Source organism: Pleurodeles waltl, chromosome 3_1 (genome assembly GCF_031143425.1).
Source record: "Pleurodeles waltl isolate 20211129_DDA chromosome 3_1, aPleWal1.hap1.20221129, whole genome shotgun sequence".
Classification (NCBI taxonomy): Eukaryota; Metazoa; Chordata; class Amphibia; order Caudata; family Salamandridae; genus Pleurodeles; species Pleurodeles waltl.
The window spans coordinates 1,156,818,779-1,156,834,713 of record NC_090440.1 but is presented as its reverse complement, the minus strand read 5'-3'; the positions used below and the strand labels follow the sequence as shown (position 1 = coordinate 1,156,834,713).

The window sequence follows — 15,935 nt, the reverse complement described above, 5'->3', positions numbered from 1 at the left end:
ACAGAGGCAGTCTAGAGTCTGGAAACTGTATCGTTTTCTCTGTTTCCCCATCAGTATCTGGGTGCCATTGCAGAGAAAATTGTTGTGCACGTGATCTGCAAAAAATAAACATGACTTAATGATGCCCTGCATGAATGTCTGTTGGGCACTGTGAGATATTGCCTTATGTGTTGTGCTAACTTTAAGGCTAGCAGAGTAGATTAATACCAGATGATATTATGCTAACAATATGCTTGAGTGCCATATTGCCCAAAAATCGAAAATACAAAACTCAAAGTAACACTTAGGGTAATGCCTGCTTCACTTATGACGTGTCATTACTTTTGTTATTCTACTCTTGTTTTGAGTGAACAGTCTGTGTCACATAATATTTAGACATTTAAGTGACACTGCCATTGGTGCAATCCGGCTGAGTATACAAAATCTTGGACTGCGTAGTGCATTTCATTATCAAAATACCAACATTGCTTCAATAATCATAATACCAACAATGTTCCCATGTAACCAAATGCAATGCTTTACAGAAATGGTACATTATCTAATTAAGAGCATTCTGTAGAACAAGCTAATTCATTTGTATAGATTTAGTAATATTTGATTACAACAGATAATATATCTTTGTGCAACAGTGATAGCTGGCAATGAACCTCATGTACATTTGTCCTAGATGAGCTGAAGTCATCCCATATAGAAACACCCAGCATCTGATCTGGATGAGACTCAAATCCCTGCACAAAGGTGATACCAGGTTAAAAACAGATGTCGAAACATGCAGATGATAAGGAAATTCAATAAGGTGCTGGGAAATCTCCTTGACTTGAGCTTTCATTTCCCTCACAAAAGAGCAGCAGTGAAGATATTTTAAAATTAATGCACACTGCATGTATTCAAACTCGCTTGTGGCAGACGGTCCCATGTTCAGCCAGTATCAGGAAAATGTTTTCAGACGGTATCATGTTGATAAAGCCAAAAACGTGCATATATATCACAGCATCAGAACTTTTACATGTTACTCACACTAGAAGTTCGAAATCAAATTTGGATGTTTGAAACATATCTATTCTCCACTTTGGGAGCAATGGGGTCCAGGAGTTATTACATTCATTAACATCCTGCCAGTGAGATAAGATCACTTTTGAAATACAGGGCCTAATTTAGAACTCGGCAAAGGAGTTACTCCATCACAGGGGTGAGGGCTATCCTGTCCACTGAAATCTAAATTTCATAGAATATAATGGGATTTAGATTTCAGCGGATGGGCTATCTCTCACCATTGTGACAGAGTAAACCATCCATCGAGTTCTGAATCAAGCCGAAAATTTTGACTGAATCTTAATTTGTGCAAAGGAAAGAGAAGGACATGCTGTATGTGGGTGAAATTATTGGTGTTGCAGAGATATACACAAAGTCGTGAAAACTTTCACCTCTGGAACATTAGTTCAAATTGAGCAGTCAGTACCTTTTTTGGCATTTGTGGATAAAAAAGATTTGCAAATAGCGCAAATGCATGGAAAAGTAACAATGGAATAGACAAAATATGATTAAAAGGATTTAATATTTTAATCTATACACAGGATGGAAATGAAATGCTCAGAGGTCAGAAGAAAATAAATTAGCAGGGAATCAAAGAGGTAATCCTTTTATGAACCCAAATATTTGGTGATATAGCTTTCTCCTACAACTTCAATGTAGGTGTGAAGGAACAAACATTAATTGTCACAATCATGACAATCATTTTACAGAGTTTAAATTCAGAGATGCTAGCAACATTTTAGAGGAAAATTAAATAAATACGTTTACAAACGTATTAGTACTGCCCATTCAGCAGGGCATTACAAGATTACAATTGCGCTCTTTCAAGTTATGTTTCTAAAGATGAAGTCAAAAACACATTACAAGGGTAAGGAACATTAGCTGCATGAAAGTGTACTCCAGAAAAAGAATATGCAATGCTATTAAAAAAAATGCTCACTTGAAGGATTTGAAATACCCTTTCTGAGGCTGCAGTGTATAAACTGTGTCTCAATATACGTGCTTAGTAATTCAGCAGGCATGCAGTGTGGAACAACCTCATATTAGGAAAAGGAAGACTAAGTGATATAAACGTCAGATAGAACATTATTAAATCTTATGCTTTAGAATTGTAGAAAGCATACTTTTATACATACACCAATGATAGTGCCATTTTGGGCTGCTGAAAATCCTCAATCCTCAAGAAAATCTTAGGATTTCTGCCAGCAACAGCTCAGAAAACTGTAGTCCAGGCAATGATCATATCTAGGCTGGACTACTGTAATGTTCTCCGTCTTGGCCTGTCCCAATCATGACTGAGTAGACTTTAACTTGTCCAAAATGCGGCACGCTTACTGCTAAACCTTCCTAAACACACCTCTATTGGCTCAGGCCTGAATAAACTGCATTGGCTCCTGATAATGTAGAGAACTGCATTTGACTTTGTCACTGCTACAAAGCACTATCCAATGCTAGCCCACACTATCTTCAGGCGCTAGTTTAAACAATATGTTCCAGTCATAATTTAGGATCAGCTGAAGCCAAGTTAGCCATTATACCTGAATACAAAAAAGTTAGAATCAGCGGTAGTTCCTTTAGTCACTTGGCACCAAACCGTCAAACTCCCTTCCTTTATCAGTTGGACAGGGTCCATCCGAAGCTTCTTTTAGGAAAAAGCTAAAAACATGGGGCCATATGTATCATGCATTTTTGTGGCCAAAAATGGCCCGATCAGACCGCTTGCGACTGCAAAAATGCAGGTTGGTATGTATGGATTCCAATTTGCACTTCATTACTCAATAGCAATTTGTAATTGCAAATAGATACCAATTTGGTATTAGGAAGGGGGGTGTTCAGTTCCAAAACATTTGCATTTTACCACCTGCTTTATGTAGAAGGGACCCTTTTTTCTTTGTGAATGGTAGCAAAAACATTTTTTAAAGCAGTCAGTGGTCCCAGGGAACACTGCCTACTCTTAAATAATGAAAAGAAAGCTTTTCATTTTTGTTTTTTAAATGTACCCTGTTTTCTTTGAAGAAAAAAGGGCTGCATTAAAAAAAAACAAAAAAAAATAAATTGAAAGCAATCACAGACATGATGGTCACCATCCGTGTGACTTTTGCGTTTCCTACGGGGTTGCTAATTGCTGCCTGTCTCATTAATATTAATGAAGTAGATTGATTTGCAACCCATTAGGAATCACTAAATGAAACTCATGGAGTTTCTTGCATTCATATAGCGATTAGCTAATTGGGATTCACAGAGAATTGCAATTAGGTATTCGCTGTTTCAAATAATGATACATCTGGCCATGGTTCTTCACATCTGACTCTTGATGTTCTACAACTCTGCGCTCCCTTATCTCACGGAATCGGCATCCTAGCGCTAGAACACTTCATTTGAAGTAACCGTGCGCTCATTTATTATCATTATCATTATTATCATTTTCATTTTTATTGCAAGGTATTGCCCTGTCCTCATGTGAGCTTACTGATGATGATATGCTCAACATTGTCTTGCAGGTTTCAGTGGTTATTAGAACATTCAAATGTTGAAAGCTCCACTGATAACAATGAAGTGGCTCTGGCTAATAATGGCTGGTATACCCCTTTTGGACCAACTTTCCACCATTTGCCTTTCTGTTTCTCCCTGTGCAATTTAGAATATTCTACCCTCAGTGGGTGGTATGTTATAATAATCTTATAGCACTTCTGTCTTCGGGTACACTGGTTGTTAAATGCTCTTTCCCTCGTTATAGGCTCTTGCCTGCAGCCCAGACCTTTAACTTGGGTTCAGGGCCTTTCACAGCTGATATAGCCCTCGGCAGGGGCATGTAAGGCTATATTGATATACCATTGCACATTCCCTTGTGGAGAGCAACATTTAGAGCAGATTTGCAGATATAAACTAGGTCCTATCTTGAGAACTAGCAGTGGGGTTCGAACACAGAAGGTCAAGCTGTTTCCCACCATGATTGCAGCGCTGACATATCCAATGCTGCTAGTTCGGCACTTTTTAAAAGCCATTATTGACCCAAACAAGATGGAAATTCTAGTTGCCATCAATATCATAGATGATAAGCAATGTCCTGCAGCAGACGTAAAAAATAAGACTAGTAACTCTTCTGTATCAGAAGAGGGAGAAGTCTGATCTATTCAAATGGAAATCTGCAATTACTTAAACTATAATTTCAAATAAGAGGCAGCTCTGAATCTTTCGCCCACTTCTGACCTGGAGAAGGCAGTTACTCTGATCCAACTGCTGTGTGTCTCTACCATCCTCCGAAGGGAGGGGACTCTTTGAGAGGCAAGACAGACGCCTGTCTCTGAATTAGATATTTTCTCTACTACTGCCTTTATTAAATATTGACTTTCTGTTTTATTATTAAACTTTGATTCCAGAACATCCGTTCGGAGCTGATATTTTAATCTCTTTCTTCTTCATTTGGAGCTGCGCATTAAGTTATCAAGGGGTTTTGGGGGCAGACTGAAAGCCAAGGCTCCAGGGGAGGAAAGGTAGAGATGGAGAATGGACTAAACCTCTACAAATAGTTTTGCGACATAACTTTAAAAAAATAATTGAATATTGGCAGGAGAGACTAGGAGAAATGTGAAGCCAGGCTATTTGTAAGAGCGGACCACAGAGAACACGTCATTTAAATGAATCTTTTCAAGTGTTATTAAAAGTTTGATCCCAAACAATTCTTCATATTTTTGAAGCTCTAATAGGAAAATCAAGATAGGACATTTCTTCCTTTTGATGTAAGCATTCTGATTGTCCAGAAATGTCAAGACTTGAGAGAGACAGCACATTGAGAAGCACATTAAAGTCAAGATGGATGCCAAACACTGAGAAGGAATAATGAACTGTAAACGTTTAAATGATTCAAGGCAAGAGCTGGAATACTTCTGTAGGACTGGGCCTGCGGGATTCTTATTCATGTTCTGATTCTAGTGCCATAAGTATAAGTCTGACGAATATTATTTTACTAAGGGAATAGGTATTTAAATGGCCAGAGGCAACATTGTACATCATAATAATGTCAATACATGTGATTGTCAGACGATCAATAGTTAAGACAATGGTACAAAGTGGCCCTGTGTCCTTTATAGTAAGAAATAATGTAAAATGGATGTTGGTATTGAGATTTATTTGGGATCGAGACTGGGGGGTCTAGAGTATTTGTGACACTGTGAAAATTATTTTTTTCTTTTTTGGGAGGGTGTGTAGCTTTGTCAAAATCATTTTTTATTGTTTCAGAATGCCCCAAAGTTGCTAAGGCACATAAGGCACTATAACCCTGTTCCAGAGGTGTGTAATTAAATTAATAAGTACATTTATGGTTTTGAAAGCAGAATATCTCTTGCACACAAATATACACCAGCCCCTACCCCCCTGTAAGTGCGCTCAAAAAAGGAATGTGCTTCCGTTACATTCTCTGATGCTCTGTGTATTTTTAGTGGTGGCTGCCATTCAACAGGGGTGGCAGGGCGGGAAAGGGCGCAAAGTGACAGGACATTTAAAAAAAAAAAAACATTAAAAACAAAAACACTTACCTTCAAGTGGAGACATGTTTGTTTTTCCTCCGTCCGTTTCCTGGCTGCACAGGTTCACAGCCAATCACAACGCTGCTGACAGCAGCGTCACGATTGGTCTGAGCTGCCTGCTTCGCCACTCAGACTGGTAATGGGAGCCTGGGCATGTTCTCTACCCTCCTGCACTGTACAGCCAGGTAGAAAACATGCAAAGTGCACATGTCTTTTTCGCCAGCGGAACACAGCCGGCCAGACATGTGCACTTTGTGTGCACATAGCCCTCCCTCCACCCCAGCCGCAACCCGCACTACAAGGAAAAATAAAATGATAATGATAATAAGTCCAGTTTTAAGTTAAACCCGTAACAGCTGCGAGTTTAACATGAGTAAACTAGAGCACATGATGATCGCAAGTCCGCAGCTGGATAAGTTTTGTATCAAATTTAAAGATTTTTATAGGCATTATCCCAAAAATATATATAGATAAGGGCTAAGTCTGGCTCGCTTTGTTTGCTGACAGTGTTCAAACTTAACTAGTTTAGAACCAGTTCTCTGCAATTTGTGAAGCAACTCGCTGGAATGAGGAAAATACTCTGACGTTCGGCAAGCGGATAAAGACCTTTTTGTAGTTTTTGCAGCCACAGAACCAAGCTCAAATACAAATTAGGAAAAAAAGGTACGCAGAATGTTTATAGTTATCGTGAATGGTATTAATGTGTAAGTGTATATAAATAACATTATTCTCATCATTTCCTTTTTTGTTATCCCCTATGTGCTTGCTGTCTATGTTTAATTATGTCTGGTTTTATTCACTGGATATTAGATATTGGAATATTGATCAAAGAACATGTTTTATAGCACATCACTCTTCCGTATAGATTTCTACATTTTGTTATTAAAAAAAACAAGAATCGGCCCAGCCCTCTTAACACGCTGACCAAAATTGGCATGATAAAATCTTGTTTACCTATTGGTGGTGTGTATGTCATTCCACTTCAGACCTTGTAGTACTTAACCTATATGAGCCAGGTGCGAAATGGGCAGCCACCAGGCAGCCCCCTATTTAGAAAGCAAACCCACCGGAAATGAGACCTTCCCCAATTAACTGTGCACGATCGCTGACCTGCAGTGTTTCCCACTCATGTGAATGTATGTCAGTTGACGAGAAACACCATCTGTCAAGCTTAGCCAATGTGGGAGTTGTTGTGCCCTCAAATTCACATGTGCACCCGTACATGCCATTTGTTAGACCTGGCCCTTTCTGCAGGGTGACTCCCAACGTTTTTGTCTTTACTTCTCCTGTTTTGTTGAATTTGTTTTATTGTCCTTAGGACTCTGTGCACTTTACCAATGATAGTCAGTGCTAAGTGCATGAGCTCTCTCCCAAAACTTGGTAAAATTGGCTTACACCCAATTGGCACATTTCATTTCTTTGTAAGTCCTTAGTAAAGTGGTACTACATGTACCAGGGTCTGTAGATTAATTCTATTAGTGGGCCTTCAGCACAAATTGTGCCCCAGACTGAAGCAGCCTTTAACACAGTCTTAAACTGCCATTTTCATGTGGCAAAATAAAACTTTTGCCAGGCCTAAACGTTTATTTTTTAATACATATAGGTCACCCCTAAGGAAGGTCCTATACAGCCCATAGGGCAGGAAACAGTGTATTTAAAAAGTCAGATGTGTATTAAGGTTTACATTTCTTGATAGAGAACATCTCACACATTTGTTTTTCATTACTGTGAGACCTACTCTGCTATGGCAGAGGAGCGTTGCCCTCCGGTAAGAAGCAGCAGCTGCAAAACTTTAACAATTAAACAATAATAAACTGGGGGGCATACTTAAGAAAAGTGGTGCTGCACACAGTGCAGCTCCACTTTTCTGTCGCCCCTTAGTGCCCCCCCAATGCCACTATGTGTGTGTCATATTTAAAATACGGCGCACCATGGTGGTAGTTAGGAGACTAGCATCTGAATTTTTGAAGCTAGTTGAGTGCTTTGCACGATTAGCATAAAACATTCTGATGCTAGCCCTGCAAAGCACCCAGAGACCCATTGTAAGCAATGGAAGCTTCCTTTTAACACCTGCTCTGAGCAGGCATTAAAAGTGCTGAAAAAATGGTTCACGGAAATCTCTCAGATTTCCTTGCGTCACTTTTTTTGGCCCCCCTAACGGGGGAAGGCCCCCTTTGCAAAATGCAGCGCAAAGAGTTACAAAGTGGCACAGTGCATGCATTGTGCCACTTTGTAAATAATGTGTGGCGTATTTGGCCTTCTATCGCCAGGTTATCGTAAAAAATTATGCTGATGTGTCATTGGAATGTCACTATGGGGCTCTTAAATATGTCCCTGTGTTTATTATTGTTTCGTTGTTAAAGAGGTGGGCGATGTGGGATGACGGTGATGAGGGCCAGCCAAACACACATGCGCACTGTGCTCTCTCCAACCCGCCACTGTTTTGCCGGGCCAAAGAGAGCAGGTACAGGCTCCCAGTCTACCAGGGAGCACCCTGACTGGGTGCTCCAGCCAATCCTAACACTGCTCTGAGCAGCATCATGTTTGGTCACAGGGCAGGCTGAGAGCCTGTGCCTGCCTGCATTGACCAAGACAGAGGAGTGGCACGGCGGCGAAGCAGGTATGTTTTTATTTTTTTAATTAAATGTTTTTGTTCCTCCCATGCCTTCGACACACACCATCCTGCCCCTTTACCATGCAGCGAGCCGCACCTGGACCTAAACTCCCATAGGATAAGATTGGGTTACACTATTGCATTTAAAAAGTGATAACTGTGGTTTGGGAGCAGGTAGAAATAAGTAACTCTAAAGAATTGTAATCTAAAACCCTCTGTAATGGTAAGGTTAGATTTTAAGTCACAATTCTGAAAATGCCTCTTTTAGAAAGTTGTCATTTTCTTGTCCTAGCCTGCCTACAGCCTGCTTCCTGAGTGAGATGACTGGGTGGAGATAGTTGTTGGCCCTTGTATGCTGTTGGCCTTTGTGTATTCCTGTGAGACCGCCACACAATAGAGGGAGTGGGTGTTGGCAGGATGGGCTAGCATAACTTGAAAGGAAAAGCAGAGCATTCACTTATCACACTTGTACTTCAAATGCACTGCCTTGGTTTACCCACAAAGAACTTCACAGTAGTCTATTGTGCACCCAAACATCCAGGGACCAAGGCAGGGAGGCAGGAAATTCCAGACACTTCTGTGGGGGACAAAAATCAGAAACTTCTTCAAGCTAGCTGACACTAGGTATCACTCTCCTACCCATGTTTCAGTACACTACTGGACGTGCGGCTACTACAGAAGAAGGACTGCACAGCTGGCATGGTGCACTGGACCTGCCTGAAGCTTGCGCTGTTGACTGAGAAGGATGACTGGAACAGCTCCCTTAAACCTTGGCTGAAGTGAATCCATGGGTCAGCTGACTGAACTCTTGTTTTGATCTACAGGGACATAACAAGCTCCAGAGGACCCCCTGCAATTACCCAGCTGACCTGCCACAATAGACCAGCTTGGCTCTGAAACTGGACCTGCCTGAGCCCTGCTGGCCTCCTCTAAAGTGACTTCCTGATCCTCAAGTGGTGCCTAACAGGTCCTGGACCCTTGGTTTGGCAACCGGTAACCTCTTCCTAGATGAAAAGGAGAAATCCTGAAGTGTTGGGCTTTTCTCAACTGCAAACGGGCCAGTTCATGCTTAGATCTTGATACTTGTGCCAACCACTAATGGAATGCTCCTTTGAATCCAACTCTTTGCGCTATATTGACCACCAGCGTTGACCAGGAATGCGAGATTTGCACTTCGTACTACAGCATTAACAGCCCATGGAGACCACTAGCGTGAAGCCCCAAAAACAACCGTCTGTGTCCACCAACAGGATCTTCACGCTACAGTGATGGCCCTCAGCAATGCCCAGCTTGCTTGTCACGCTACAGCAGCAAACATCTGTAACACTCTCCCTGCTCCTCCCGGCCTCCTCCACTGCGAACTGTACTCTTCCGGCCATACTTTGAAAGATTACCTTTTTAGTGGGACTAACTTGATCCCAGAATCTGGCCCACGCTCCTTTGTGGTCAGCCTTAACTTATGATTTTCCCCTAGTCTAGTCTGCCAGATGCCCAAGAGAGGTACTTTGTGCTTTCAGGCACTATACTTCCCTAAAACCTTTAAAATTGCATATCTCTCTTTTCTACTGATTGGATCTTTCTCATTTTGGTGTGAAATAATTCATAAGATTTTACTCTATTTTTTTTAATCAATGTGGGACTTTTCTTGTATTCTGTTTTCACTTTTTTACTGTTTGTGTGCTGCATAAATACTAAGTTAAGCCTGACTGCTTTTGTACCAAACTACCACTGGGTTAAGCACAGGTTAATTAAGTGACTTTTGCGGTTCCCCTAGGCATGGATTGTTGCTGTTGCTTGAGAACAACTTACACCCACCTCAATCAACAACACAATTTATCACACCATTGAAATGATTTTGCTATGACCTTTTAAAGCCAGGAAAATGTGGCTTATGCTACCTAGGCCTTAGATAAGCCTCAATGTCATATTATTCAAAAGCGAATGCCTCACCTTGCACTTTTACTATTTCTCCTCCACGCCGTCAAGCAAGGTCATGTTTGTTTATTTCCAAATGACTTTGTTCTCTAAGGAGTCTTTGTAAAATGGGCTCCCTAACATTACAACATTCAAGGTTTCCTCCTCCTGCTCACTGCATTGCATTCATTCACAACAATTCACTTTTTGTAACTAGTTTGTTCTGCCACTTCCGGATGGCATTAACATAGAGTTTTTGAATCAATATTCATGTAGTAGGATAGAGCTTAGGTGGTAAGGCAATAATATGTTCATGAATTCTGTCCTCTGATTTGATGAAATTGTTATTCTTTTTCACACCATGATGAATTTAGACTTTCAAGGTTAGTCTATGTCAAGCTTTGGGAGTGAGTCATGGTGACTTGCTGATGCTTCTAGGTAAGCTTTCCGGTGTCTTACCCATTATGCTGCTCAGTGGGACTTGGGACTTGGAAAATATCTGACTTACTCACAATTCTGTATTGCTCGGTTGATGAGAGATTCCATGGAAATAACATTGTTCATCTGCACTTCACAATTTCTGTATTGGAAACTTTTAGGTTTTAATGATAAATCTTTCTGAATTTTCTAATTCCACCCTAAAACTCACCTATTGAGTCTGTCCTTACTTAATTTACTGTACATTTGATATCTAGTGCCCTATCTTGGTACACATTGCCTCATGAAATTGAGTTTGAACACCATCCCTGACCCTTCCACCTGTGGGTGCCTGGTTGAGGTGCATTTTTGGGGTGTAAGAATGTAAGGAATCCCCATGCCCCACCAACAAGATCTTCAATGCATGTAGATCCTCTCAGAATAGCCTTATTTATCACTACTACAACTGATTTGCATTGGTATTTCCATAACAAAAGAATCTGAGGTTACCATGCCTGTGTGCTTGTGAACATTAGGCATGTTACACATGCCGTCTTTAAAGTCAAGAAGACTGAGGGCCTGATTTAGATTCTGGCTGGGGGGGGTTACTTTGCCACAAACATAACAGATAGCCCATCCTATGGGGATCGTAATCTGGCAGACAGCATATCCGTCATGTTTGTTATGGCATATTCCCTCCATTAGGTTCTAAATCAGGCCCTGACCCTATCTCTTGAACAAGATGCTATTTTTTAATGATCCTCTGCCATTTTGGGATGAATTCTGCATTTTAGATGAAAAAATATTAATATAGTAAAACAATGTCATCACAACATATTGCCACTTGGGCGTTCTCTAACTGACAGAACATAATTATATACTAGTAATTTCATCAAAATAATACCTGAATAAGTAACCCAGCTAATGGTACATATCCTGATGGAGGGAAAATAAATGATTTGTCTGTTTCCCAAAATGGTTATCTGGGGCTATTACACACTCTCTGAGGCTGGTTCATAAATGTCAGTCCCGCAATAAGAAATGCATACGGCTCTTTGGAAGTAAATAATACATTGATAGATACCTTGAAGTTCACATGCCACTCGTGATATTGCACTTTTAAATGCCAGTAGGGTCAGTTAGCATGCTAAGTTGTCTCTGCTACTTGATGCTGTCAGCATTTGTAGGTTCCCGTCAAACGTCTTATGCTAGAACTAAATCACAGCATGGCATCCCGTGCCAATCCATGACCACCTGACATTGGATGTCATTATTCTGCGTGATTTTGCAACAGACAATGACACAAGCTGTCCAGTGTTAGTATCACCTGCTACTGCAGAGACACATCGTCATTACAGTGAGTTTCTGAGCTGCCTTAAAAAAACAAAGGATGTGCACAGGCTGATGACCGAGCCTACAAGCTGCACGGCATCAGTGCCTGTCGCAGGAAAAATGATGGGCTTGGCAGAGCAGCCAGAACCACATTGTAAATGGTAAATTAAAATGCCGCTTCCAGCGACCGAATCAATAAACACAGAAGTAAACAGGATAATGGGGACCTGAGAGGATCAGCTGGCAGTCACCCCTTCCCTCAAGCTGGCTGCCAAGAAAGGCAGAGCTCTTAGGTCTGCTTGACAGGTGCCTACCAGCTTCTCGGGACCAGAAGCTAGTGCTGGTCTGATTCCAGGCGAAAGATCATTGGACTGATGGTTTTCCCAGAGTTTACTCCTGACTTTCAGGTGAGCACCAGTCTGATAAGATCCCCAAGTCGGTGCTCATCAAATTCGGCAGAGCAGAAGGAGATCTCAGGATGGTTATGTGCTCTCATATAGACTGCAGGGGTGAACACAGAACCCACAGATAATGGAATGATGTGCAGGGCTCCGGATGAGCTCAGAATTGATGTGGGATCTGACCTAAGGCAAGCACAGAGAGGAGAGCTCCCATCTCCCTCCAAGCTGTAAATGTATCCAATGATTGCTAGGGATGCCTTAGATGTTAATGTGTCTATTTCTTGAGTTTTCGAAATTGCTATACACACAACACATTCCATCGCCCTGTTAGTAACAAGGCAAGTATTTAACCATTTACATAAGGCTGTTGACCTTTTTTGAGGTAATAGATGTTTCAACTGATTTGACTTACTGCCGTGCCAGACCATATTTGAATAACCAATCTTTTCAAATATATCAAAGCACAGGCAATGCATCAACTTACTTACTCACTTATGCTTAATACACCTTCCAGGGGACAAGCTATCAACCAGGACTCTTCAGCCATATCTGTCTGTCCTGGGCTTTTCTGACAATTTTAATTCAGGAGCCATCAACTTCACACTCAAATCCAACAAAACAGCAACATGGGACCTTGAATTGACAAAGTTGTTGCCAGTGGCAGCTACTGCCAAATAAGGATGGAGGAGTGGGGAAGGTGTTGGAGGGGGGTATACAATGTTTTGTTTAAAACGTACCTGCCGCTACTGCTCCATCCCGCTGCTGATCCCGGTCCCGCTGCTGTCCACTCCCTCTCTTCCCAGTAGTCACCACGGCTCCCAATCTCATGCTAAAGCAAGCATGAAAGCAGTGATGGGATATGCCTAAATTGACTGGTTTGACGCTCCCTCAGGCACAGGAAGCCTGTACCATTTCTCCAACCCTGCTGTGTAAACCAGCTGGGTTGGAGAAATGTAAGTGCGCATGTCAATTTGGCCAGACTAAGAAGGCCAGCCAAACCGACATGCTTACTTTACAGTGCCCACTACTCCTAGTTCCCTATGGCACGGCCCCTGCCTGCATTACATATTCCAAGCTGTCAGTGACACAGCAACAAATAAAATAATTATAAAATTATTTTATTATCATTTTATTTGTCACTGCCTGCCTGACTCTATTGATGAAAACGTAAAATATTGAGGATTTAAAATGGAATACTGTGAGAAAATGGGGTGTATCCTACGGTACGGGGTTGCAGTGCGACCTCACCCTGTAATACACTTACCAACCTCTTTAAGACCAGTATTTTTGGTTAAAAACCACTAGATCAACCCTGGGTAGACATGGATCAGAGCAGCAAGGCTCACACAAAAGAAAGAGTGTGAAGCATTTAAACAGCACAAAACCAATCAAAGAAGACATTAATGAGCCACTCAAGAAATCTGACACCACTTTATAAAAATAGACAGTATTTTTATGTATTTTAAAATACCACAATGATGAAAATCCACAACAAGGTTCCGAAGATATAGATTTTACAGGGTACAGTAAATTTGCACTTTTTAATCCTCCACAAACAAGCATTAGTACATTAAAAAAAATTCAACACTTAGAAACATTTTCAGCAAAAACCTTTGGCTAGTGGAAACGTTTTGAGCAAACACTTTAGCTAGTTATTCTGCGGTCGGTTAGTTGCTTTGAGTGACCAACTCCAAGAGGGAGTCAGTCAGGGGGACCAGAAAGGTCCTTAAAAACAGTAACATCAGCAGGTGTAACAATCTTCAGTCTTTTCCAGGCATTCTTATCCTGTGCTGAGGTTTCCTCTGGAAGCGGTCCTGGTGCAAGTGATACAGGATGCTGAAGATGTTCAAGGATGCTGTGGAGGAGATGTGGTTGGCCTGGTCCTTCCTGCGGCTACTCCTCGGTCCACAGCCCTTCGATGTTACTGAAGTCTTCTTGATCCTGGTAGAAGTCCAGTCGCCCAGTATCGTGGTCTCAGCCAAATCCTTCCTTCGGTCATAACTCATCTTCCGGGCAACCAAGCTGCACTTCACCAGTTCTCCCGGGTTCAGCACACTCAGGTGCAACTTTTTGCATCAGGTTCTAGCCTCTGGTGCTGTATGGTATCAGTTGGCGGCAGTATAAAGATTCTGGGCTACCAACTTGCCCAGCAGGCTTCTTCAACTGTTGTGGCCCTGTTCTGCAAACAGAAGGTCAGCCAACTGAGCCTTGGAGTCTCTTGCTTCGGCTGGGCACTGGAAACAACTTCACCATGAGCAGGAGATAGCTGTCACAGTCCCTTCTCCCTTCCAGCCACCAGGCTCAGCAGGTGCAGTCCACACCACGGTAGCCCCTCCTTGCCAGTTACATGGTGAAGTAGGGCAGTTCTGGCTATTCGAGGATGCATCATTCTGCCCACTTCCAACATGGCAAAACCCCTCTCTTGGTGTCCTGAGCTCCCTAGCCCAACTCAACAGTGTGGCTACCAATGGGGTGGGGGGGGGGGCTGCATGCTCCTGGAAAACCAGTTTGGCAACTCGTTTCCCCTTCCTTGTCCCTAGTGCCAGTCTGTCTACCTAGACAGTGGAGTAGTCCATCTGCCAAGTGTTACCCAGTTGCTCTTCAGTAGCGGCTTCTCCATTGAAGCTCATCTTTTGGGCCACCCCTGAGTTGCTTCCTGCAGGAGGGAGGTAACACTTCTCTCCAGTGGAGGATTCGATTGCCTCAGTTCCTGGGAGTCATTAGCAGATCTCCCCATGATGGCAGAAAAACGTCTTGGGGACAGGCTCCTTGTATAGCCATGCAGGGCCCAGAAGAGTAAAGAAGCAAAGTGGCACTGTGTAAAGGTTGTACACTGCAACCTGTTACATTGAATCCCAAGCCGAAATTAAGTCAGGCTTATTGTAATGAGTTGTTTGATACCTTGGAGTAATAAACTTTGGTCTCAATACTTAGGAGTTAGCACAGCTTAAGGGTCGAAAGTAACTCTGCTCTTGCCAATGGGGCAATCACGCCTTTCTAAAGTAAAAATTATACTTTTGTGTTTTACTGCCAGAACACATAAATTAAATGTTCTGCCCATGAAATATGCTGCATCCTGCTTCAGGGCTCGGTAGGCCTGATAGGAGAAACCTATACATATTGCAGAGCGAGGTTTGGCTTTGCCACTGCTTTAAATTGCAAAGTCAAACTAGTAGTTTAAAACAGGTCTTCCAGTCTGCAATGGCAGACTGTGAGACTATGTTTACCTGTCTCACACTAAGGGTGGCAGAACAAGTTTTTCAATTCCTTAGGTGACTCTAACTTGCATGCCCTGGGCACCATATGCTACGGACTGATAGGTATTTTAGCTTATGCTAATTGAGTACATGTTTTGGGATCTGGGCACTAGCAGTGAGGTCTGGTTGGCATGCCTCAGTGCACTCTCAGAGTAAAAAAAACATCAGCATAAGCCCAAAAAGTTGGGGTGAACCTGCAAAAAGAGGCATTTCCTTACAAATACAATGAATTTAAATGTAATCATCTAATGAAATACCACATTCTTATTTTTAAATGTCTGTTTATAATATGTCTTCTTTTATCACACACTTTTATAATGGGTAATATTATTGTATTTTCTGTCTTTTATATTGCAAGGCAATTGTTGAAACAATAAAAAATGTAAGTATTAAATTATTTCAGGACATTTTGAGGAAAGAGGGCAAAAATATATATCGGAGG

General features: G+C 41.8%; 1 protein-coding gene and 1 long non-coding RNA gene across 4 annotated transcripts in view; one reads left to right on the top strand and one right to left on the bottom strand.

Annotated features, from left to right (window-relative positions):
• Nucleotides 1–5,612, bottom strand: part of LOC138285030 (uncharacterized) — a 244,475-nt gene extending 238,863 nt beyond the window's left edge. Inside the window, exon 1 of the long non-coding RNA XR_011201492.1 lies at nucleotides 5,568–5,612. This is a non-coding gene — a long non-coding RNA (uncharacterized lncRNA). The remainder of the gene's footprint in view (nucleotides 1–5,567) is intronic.
• LOC138285029 (neurotrimin-like) overlaps nucleotides 1–15,935 on the top strand; it is a 972,192-nt gene that overhangs the window by 523,741 nt on the left and 432,516 nt on the right. The gene's annotated exons all lie outside the window — the stretch shown is intronic.